The sequence below is a fragment of the Lepisosteus platostomus genome, chromosome 1 (genome assembly GCF_059453375.1).
Source record: "Lepisosteus platostomus isolate fLepPlt1 chromosome 1, fLepPlt1.hap1, whole genome shotgun sequence".
Classification (NCBI taxonomy): Eukaryota; Metazoa; Chordata; class Actinopteri; order Semionotiformes; family Lepisosteidae; genus Lepisosteus; species Lepisosteus platostomus.
Window position 1 is genome coordinate 2,258,004 of NC_142611.1, and position 9,311 is coordinate 2,267,314.

At 43.2% G+C, this 9,311-nt stretch overlaps 1 protein-coding gene across 6 annotated transcripts in view; it reads right to left on the bottom strand.

Annotated features, from left to right (window-relative positions):
- Positions 1-8,585, bottom strand: part of mtus1a (microtubule associated tumor suppressor 1a) — a 71,570-nt gene extending 62,985 nt beyond the window's left edge. For 2 of the 6 annotated variants that reach the window (XM_088634830.1, XM_088634570.1), the window contains exons 1-2: positions 4,191-4,300; positions 633-732 (exon numbers count right to left, since the gene is read on the bottom strand). The gene's annotated coding sequence lies outside the window, so the exon portion shown is untranslated. Of the gene's footprint in view, positions 1-632; positions 2,183-4,190; positions 4,303-8,511 lie in introns of those variants that run through there. The other 4 variants (XM_088634745.1, XM_088634494.1, XM_088634663.1 and 1 more) reach the window with 3 other exon arrangements.
- Between the last annotated feature and the right edge of the window lie 726 nt (positions 8,586-9,311).

Here is a 9,311-nt window from a genome sequence, read left to right on the forward strand (position 1 = left end):
AGATGAACAGTGCCATATGAAATGAACCTTTCGCTAGCCTCAAAGGGACTTCCGATGAGAACTGCAAACACAGAACAGCCCTGACACAGATTGAAAAAGTTCAGTTTTTACCTTCATTATTTAAAAAAAAAACCTAGAACATGCAACACCGGGTCATTGTTAAAAGTGTGCTGCATTCCACTGGGAGGTCTAATCCATTTTAAGAAACACAGGGCCCATCCAAATTCAGAAAGACTGGGCAGGACTCCCACAACCTTTCTACATCTGCAATTAAACTTTCATCAGGCTCTGCATGGTTCACAAAGCCGAGCAACTCGACACTACAGCACTGGTGTTTCCTTAATTGGCGTTAATTAAATAACCCCATTCCTTAATGTACAGTTCATACTCCATCTGCAGTAGATCACCTATCAAGGAACACTTTGAAAAGATGTTTTCTCAATCCTATAAAACTATCACACTATGGACATGCCACAGAAGGAGTTTCAAAGATTTTTAGTACGCATTCACGTGCTTGTCAAACACACGGGACAATGAAATAAGATGAAGAAACCCTTATTAAAACTTCCCTATTAAGGAAAAGAAGAACTGGATATTTTAATAAAGGAACAAACACATCCAAAATTCCCTACTTTTCAGGGAGGGTGAGGATCCGATTCCTTGTATCCTCCTCAGGCTGATCGTCCAAGAGGTCGAGAGTCAAACCACAGGATGTCGATGCAAAACCTGAATCTTTACAGGCAGAAACAAATAAATCAGAGGGGCAGTCAGGAAAGGAACGAAAAGGAGTTTGAAGAAATAGTGAGATGAAGAGAGCCCGTTAGAAACCGTTGTGATTGAAATCAAGGGCTGTCCTTAACCACCTTGACGCCTGGTGATGAGAGAGGAGAATTAGACATCATCCCATATATACACTCCAGCATATATATGACATCACTCTCTCTGAGCAACCGGATGACCCTCCCATAAGGAGGAGGGAGATCGATAATGAGCGCGTGCCGATTGGGCCCAGGCGTCGAGGCGATTTTACCAGCAGAAACTCAGTGACAGGCCTGGTGGAAAAATAAAGAAAGGAAAAAATCGAACTCCTTGTTCATCAAGTAAACATCTCCTTCCTACGATATGTTGGAGCAAGTCCTCAGGTGGAACAGCCAGTCAGGGGCTCCTTTCCTCTTTCCTGAGGACTTACAGTTTCATGCTGACAATACTGAAGGATATCGGCGTGTGCGACGCAGAATTACAGAGGTTACTCTTTGTGCATAAGACCCGATCTACAGTCGATGGTGGCGTTGGCAGCTTTCATGGTCGGGTCAGGAGCACCGAGTCCCCGGCAGAACCCGGAGCCTGACCGCGTAGCACCACACGGATCAGGTGCCCGGGACCTGACTGGCTACCCTCCCTGGGAGCTCATCCTGCCATGACGGCACACGATACACGAGCAGCACGAGGGCAACGGCCCCAACCGCCAGACCCAAATCCCACAAAGCCGGGGTGGGGTGTGGCTCACCCTAGCAAACGGCCACATGCTGGTCTAGGCTCCAGGAGAGGACTGGGACACCATCTAGAGCCCAGAGCCCAGCAAGCCTCACAGATGTATGGCTTCCCGTGGTGGCCACACACACTACCTAGTCTTGTGGCTTTCACCGTCACCCCTCTCCCATGACACCAGCATGAATTTACCTATATAATGTTTTCTCAATAAAACCTCAGAATCTCATAAACTGCTGTAGTTACATGTGAAACGTTTCTTTAGATTTTCATTGGAAATGAGAACTTTTACAGCTGCATTACCATGGAAACAATGGTCTCACTGTAAAACATAGCAGATGTCTTCTGACAATGACGGATCCTCAGCAGCAGAGACTGTATACTTGTCTATTTGGCATCTTACACTTTCTTAACATAACCTTTGGGTTTGGTCAGCTTCTCCACAGTGGAATATCCAGGTCCAAAAACGTACCACGCAGAATACATTTTTTGCACTCTTTCCTTCACCTCAAAACAAGATGAATAATGGCGAGACTCACAAAAAATACAAGCCAAGTCACCATATAACTATTACACATTTTCCACACGTATGTGCCACTAACTTGAAAACTGAACACGGCTCCATATGACCCAGCCCTAACAGACACATTTTCCACATATAAATAATGTTTCACTTTAAAACATGAAGTACAATAAAAATGCCTTCTAATAATCTGATTGATTTAAATCTACCAGTTTAAAATAAATTTGGTTCTGCCCATTAAATACACTAAAATTCTTCCTGGAGATGGCCGATTCTTCCCTGAGTGATACAATGCCAGTTACAGCTGTGCAGTATGTCCAGCATGCCTTTAAACTCAAAGCTCTCTAGCCTTTTGTTGTGGATGTTTGCAGAAACCCCACACCCCCGTGTTTCCAGCACACGGGAAGGAAAGTCAGCAGTCTCCACTGCCAGGCAACGAACAGGGCAACTGATGTCCGAGGCAAAGAATGATGGTTTCTGATTCCTGCCACCACAGTGACAGCATAGCTCAGCAGAGGACCGTCTGCGGCAATGTGTCAGGAACACAAGGCACAGTAGCACAAAGTAACTGCTTCATGTCAGCCTGTGGGAGAAGTTTGAAATACGAGCCGGGGTCGGCTGAAACGTTATCCTTGCAGACCTTTTCAAACATTGTCTGGTGTGAAAGAGCATACTGGGTTCCGGTAAAAATAAATCTGCTCTTTACAAGGTTAGTGTAAAATAATTCCTTTAGAAAACAGAAAAGAGAAAGCTCTTAATACTGGTGCGAGATTTATTCATATCGTAGGTGTGACGAAAAACAAACACAAAAGGGTTTAGTTGAAAACGTACTTTTTTGATTCTGGATTTCTCATTTGTCATCCCTACATTCATCATTTTTATACCGAAAAATGTTCTGAAGCACCTGGAGAAAAAGCTTTATGACAGCAAAAACTGAACCCTGCACCTTGATCTGTGGCAAAGAAGTATTTTGTCACCTGTTAAATGCAAGCACAAAACTCAAGCTTGAAGATGAAACTTCTAGTATGTTACTAGATATAGATAAAACAAATTCCTTTAGGGGTTAGGTTTTCATTCAGAGTTTCTCATGAATGGACACTGAAGAAATGCATCTTTTACCGAGTTACTCTACTTAGGGTCTGAGGAATCAAACAGTAATGCAACAGGGCACAGAAATAATTTGTCTGCATGAACCCAGCTTATCTGTTGTAACTAATTTGTCTCCAGATCAGCTTTCTTACGAGGTCTCCCTTATCCCATGAGCTGCCCATCTCTCAATACCAGCACCCAGTCTGCACATTACGCCTGACACACACATATCAGATAGCTCTTTGGGACGTCACACCGAGTCAGCTACAAATAGAACCGAGGGCCAAAGAGTAGTATGACTTCAGAAGAAAATAATCTTTTACTAGATGGGAGAATTTATAATCACACCTGCCCAGTTTAAATCAGGTTGACTAGCAGAATGGCTTGGGCTCCTTCAAAAGCAGAGGAAGAGGGAATAGGTCTTTCTCATCACAAGGGCTTAACCTCCATTTGCTCAGGTTCTGCAGAGCGGGATATATATATATACACACACACATGGAGGGCAGTAGCTCCATGGGAACAATAAATGCCATTTACACCAATGTACTGTCTACTTTCAAATGGCTACTCAACTTCAACAACTCTGATCCTTAAGAGCAGCACAGCCATCCAGGACAACAGTCCATCACAGGAGAACAGGACAGGACCACACCCCGGACAGGACACCAGTCCATCACAGGACAACAGGACAGGACCACACCCTGGACAGCACAACACCAGCTTGAGATGGCATCATCTAAAGCAGTTTTTGCAAATCCTGACAGCCGTATTTGGCTTGTTGCCATTTTCCTACTGCTTGGTAAATATTTAAGCAGAGAAGAATATATAAGGTCTGGCATGAATGAATGCCTCTTAGTCAACTTGATAAGCAATAAAAACTGGCAAAGAGTTATGGGTAAAGAGCATAGTACATGCTCAAAAGTGAGAGAGGGAGATCCATATTTCGCTTGGTCACACATCAATATCCTAAATACACTGAAAAGAAATCTATAATCTTGAATTGTTCTCTATAGTACAGGCATAACCTATGTAAGAACCGTGCAAACTACTAATTGTTTAAAAAAAGTAGAAAACTGAGATAGGTACAAACCTGCTTAAGTGCAATGCCATGTTGTGAGCAGTGTTAAAGGCCACAGTGGCCTTTCAGCATGGAGAGCGCTCTGATCTGCGGTCACACGTCCCTGAAACTTCTGCTATTGTTCCAGCAGAGATGCTTCCTCCTCTTCCTCCTCCTCCTCCTCCTCCTCTCTCTCTCACCCACACGGCAGTAAAGGAACAAACCTCCTCAGCTCAACTGCACTTTTCTTCCCATTACAGAACATCTTTACTGTTTAATTACACCCAGCATTCCAGCATCACCACTGCGCCGCCAAGAAAAATAAAGAAAGGGAAAACCGAGTCAACAAATGCCGCCGCAGACCTGTGCAAACCCACCAAAGCCGTGCTTACTGAAAACGCCACCCGTGCTCACAGCCACACCTCAGACACCTCATTTTCAACAGAACGCTGGCTTTCCAACTGGGCAAGCATTAACGTGCTGGAAATCAGGAGGTTTTTCTTTATTTTAGAGCCAGGATCAGCATCGCATCTCCCCCACCTCGCTCCCACAGATGCCGATGGGGACAGACGGGGGAGCTGTACGCCCCCTTCCAACTCGCCCCAGGAAAAGCCCCACGTCAGCCTGCTGCTCCCAGATCTTCCGCAATTCCCCGACACAAACATATCCAAACCACACAGCTTTCCTCAAAAGGAAGCTTTTACTCGGAATAACCAGAATGGTCTATTTTATCTACTGCTGCACGCTCTTACAAAAACTCACTTAACCAGATGCAGTAAAAGTGGTGAAACCCACCATTTCATTTCCTCACAAAGCCCTTGACAGAGTCTGAACTGCGACAAACCTCCACTTGTGAATCATGCCAAGAACAATGAGCAGTACGAGCCAAATAATTTTTTAAAGACTTAAAATTCATAAAAATAGAATCACAAAACTACAAGGTAGAACCATTTTTTTCCAAGCAGACCCAAGGTCTCGGGAGAACAACACATCCAGCCGCGCAAAACTACCTGTTAACCTTGAAGAACAAGTCAAACATAGGAAAACCACAAATATCTTTCATAAAATGGTAACAGAATCCCAGTTATAACTCTTCAAAAGACTTGAAATTAATTACATTTTCTGTGAATGGCCTTTGAGACTTTATTGTAGAACACACAAAGGATGCACTGTGCTTTATGTGCCCTAAAGCTAGGATTAACCTTCAGGAACACTGTACAGCCAAAAGCCAGTATCTTTTCCCGTGGAGTACCTCTCACTGTCCACACGAAACACCCTGCCTCTTTCCAGACACCTCTGATGCTATCTGTTGTAGAATGGAAACGTTTAGTAACACTGTTGCATTTAAAATAAACAAGTTTTCAAACACCAATTCCAGCAGCACCCTGTTAGTATACAGTAAAAATATACACTGACAACAACCCAAAGTGGACAGTACAGACACCCCAAACTATTATTAAATTGAAAAGGTTTTGATTTAAAAGTTAAAATTTACAGTGATCCGAGGTCTTAAAAGCTCACCAAATACCATTTCAAAAGACACTGCAGGCAGTCTCCGACTGCGACTGTGCTCACCATTATAAGAGCTTCTGCTGGTCCACAGATGTGAAACAAAACATTTACTGTATACACACGCAGACCAATCAAATACAGGAGGAAGACCCTGGTTAAGTTCTTTAACCGAAAAGACCTGCGTACTTGATCATATTGTGACAACTTAAGGTTAATAAGAATCAAAAGCTCAAACTCTGAGAATCGCGGGGCGTGAGTACATGATAATAATTACATTATTATAGCACTTTTCATCCCAAAAGGCTTTACATACTGTATCAGAGGGGAGCTCCTACCTGAAGTGTTTCACACACCTGGGTAACACCACACAAATCACCTGGGGACGTGAGATAGAACTTTACAAACTTGTTTAAGAGGAAGCTTTAAAAAATGTTCAGAGTGAATTTATGTTGGGCACCAGAGTTAACACCACCTACTCTAGGCCCCGGGATCTTGAACGATTGAGGCAATCCCATCTGAATGACGGGTGTCGAGATGTATTTAGCGTCCACCACGCCGCTCTGCATTCTTTTCGCGGGATGTACAATCTACACCTTCGTCCACAAGATTCATGCAGGGTCATGAGACAGCAGCTCCTCGGATAACGTTTGCAACACTTGCTCTTCACAGAGCATCAAAGAAGTCTGAAACAGTCAAAGTACATGAAATGGAACAGGCAACAGTCAAAGCCTTCACAAGTATCCTCATACTGAATTCAGCTTAAACTCAAACATAAGCATTCCAACAGTTCAGTTGGGTAGATAGCCATGATCACACTAATCTCTCCGTCTGTGTTCTCAAAGACGGTTTTCCGAACTCATACATCAGAAAGACCACCGAAATTAAAATTCTAGGATTAAAAAGCTAGGATCACACCTTCCCTATTCTCTTAACAACAACTTTTCTTCTAAATTCTCTCTATTCATTGTAGGTTTAATTTCACACCTCTTGATTGGCCTCTTTCTGTCCCCTGCTCCTGCCTCTAGCCCCTCCTCTCTCCCAGCCTTTGTTCTCCCGCTACTTTACCTTTGCCTACTGCCCTGTCTTTCTCACACCTGAAGAAGGCTCCACGGCCAAAACGTTGTGTTTTCTTTCTTCTCTTTCCAGCATGGAATAAACCTATTACTTGTTCATAAGCATTACAAGCCAGCCAGGCAGGTACGTACTGTACATCAAATTCAAAGCAATCTAAAAAATTAGATGGACCCCGGGGTCAGAGGTCAGACTGAAATCTGCAGGCAGTGGCAATGTCCTGAACAGGTGAGATTGATCATGAGACAACTCCAGAAATCTTCAGTCTCGATGCCTCGTCTTTTAAAGCCAGAGAAAGCAGAATTCCATCCCCAGAAACGTATTCTCACATGTTTCAGTTGAAGTCTAACGGTCAATTAACGTCGAATAAACAGCAATTACCACCTGAATCAAAAAGCAGACAAAACATTCGCCGTTTCCAGGGCAGGTGTGCACTTGTCCTCCATTACTGCTACAAGATCTGAAAACGAGTTTCCCGGTACAGACGATCAGTGTTGAGCTGCTCTCTGCTGATCTGTGAAAACTCCTTGTACACAAACTCATTATGTTTTTTTTTTTACACTTCCAACGAACATCGGCTACATATACTTAGAAGGAAGTAATTCCTCTGAAATGCAGCTTGATATGGTACTACCAAAAATAGCCTTTCACAGATGTGAATCTAACCTTTGGTAATCATTGTGAGGTTATACCGCACATTTCCTGAAATCCCTCTAATGATTATTAGCGACGCAAGGGTCCTGCTTCAGACTTTGTATTGAGTTGCAGCTGTTGCTATTTTTAGCCATCTGCGTAAAAAACAAAAGTGCGCAGACTGCAAACAAGCTCATACAAAAGTACTGTAGGACTTACTGATGCCCACAGCCGTTATCATCAACGTGCATTGCCGAGGTCCGGATGAACTTGACTTGGTCGAAGAATCGGGTTTCGTGTGGGCCTACCTGCTATTTAATACCGATTTAATTGCGCACCGGATTTAGTAAATTCCAATGCTTCGGTACTTCGGTTTGAAAGCGGCAATTAAAGAGCTAATAGGGGGTAAGAATGTCTTTAATGTCGCAATCTGTCTTGCTGTAAAAGGGAACTATACGAGATACACACCAGCGACTCTGGATATTTCCAATCGGAGGAAAAAAAACACGGAGAGACGCATAACGTGTAGGAGTCGCACACGGGCAAAAACTACTACAAATCTCATGAACACGTTAGACATTTGGAATAATTATTTAACTTTTTTACGTTTAGGCTGATTTAATCGTTTGTGCACAATTAAAATCCCCTGCGTTCTAACTCGGCGACTTATTGGTAAATTTACAATATATTCAGTGAACTGTTCAGGAACGATCAGAGTGTTCCGATATTTCCCCCACCTTTGAATTTTTAACAACAAAGGCATATAATTATACGCGTTGCATGCAAACACTTGTTGTATTAACAACAAAAAACAAGAATTCTCGTTATTGTTCCATATTGGCGTTTCAACGCAACGTAGTATCACCTATCTCTCAAATGAACGACAGTATTTATTTAACACGACAGGTAAAGAAAACGACATGTGGTCACGCTCTTAAAACTCAAAATATTTTTAAAAATAAAGCCGGTGTAAACGTCTGTAGCGAATTACCGATATCGATATCTCGTTGTGGTAAACGAACACCAGTCTTTCAGTTCGCACTGCAGCTAAACTATCACCTAGACACGAAAGCCGACTTGCTGAAGTGCACAACTCCTCCGCTACTTGTGACACCTGAGCGCAAGCTACAGTACTTACTTCCCACAGAAAGCACCTCGTCCCCGCACACCTGCCGGACCGCCGGCCTCCCTGCCTCACCTGTGCGAGCTCGGTGACGTAGCCTGCCGGCGGTGCGCTCCCCGAGTTTTTAATTGGACCGACCTGGAGCCTGCAGTTGGCGGAGAAATCACCTGTGGAGTTCTCACACGGGAAGAGCGCAAAAAAAAAAACCCTTCATCAAACGCGACCACTCGTGTGTGTGCGAGAGGTAAATGTGTCGATGTGTACATTCGATATGAACCGAGCCTGTGCGTTGTCTTTCCTTTTAGATATACTTGATGCTGAACTGTGAAAGATGTAAAAAAAAAAAGATTTGTACCTCTGAAAGATCATGTCTCCTTAAACCTCTGATTCCCTAGCCTTTTAAATAAGCTGCTTTCTAAGCCGTCGATACCTTCTTGGTTTAAAGATAGATTAGCTGTATTTGCATTGTACTTCTGATTTCTGGAACAAAATTCGTTGTATTACAACTATGAATCGCTTAAATGATGCACCGTTCGTGCCTGAGACAAACATATTTTATTTTTCCCACTCAAGACGTAAATTAAGAAAATAAAACACCATATTACAAGCTCACACCAGTACTTTACGATAAAAGCCATCACATCTGATGGATGAATTGCTGTACTAGGAAATACCGAACAAAAAAAAACTTCGTCGGGAAGTACGGCCCCCTTGTCAGATAAAATGTTTTTTATATATATATACCGAGACATGTGCTTCAATACATGCGCGCTTCTGCCCCTCCAGAGACAGACAGTGTCGCAAGGAATTTCTAA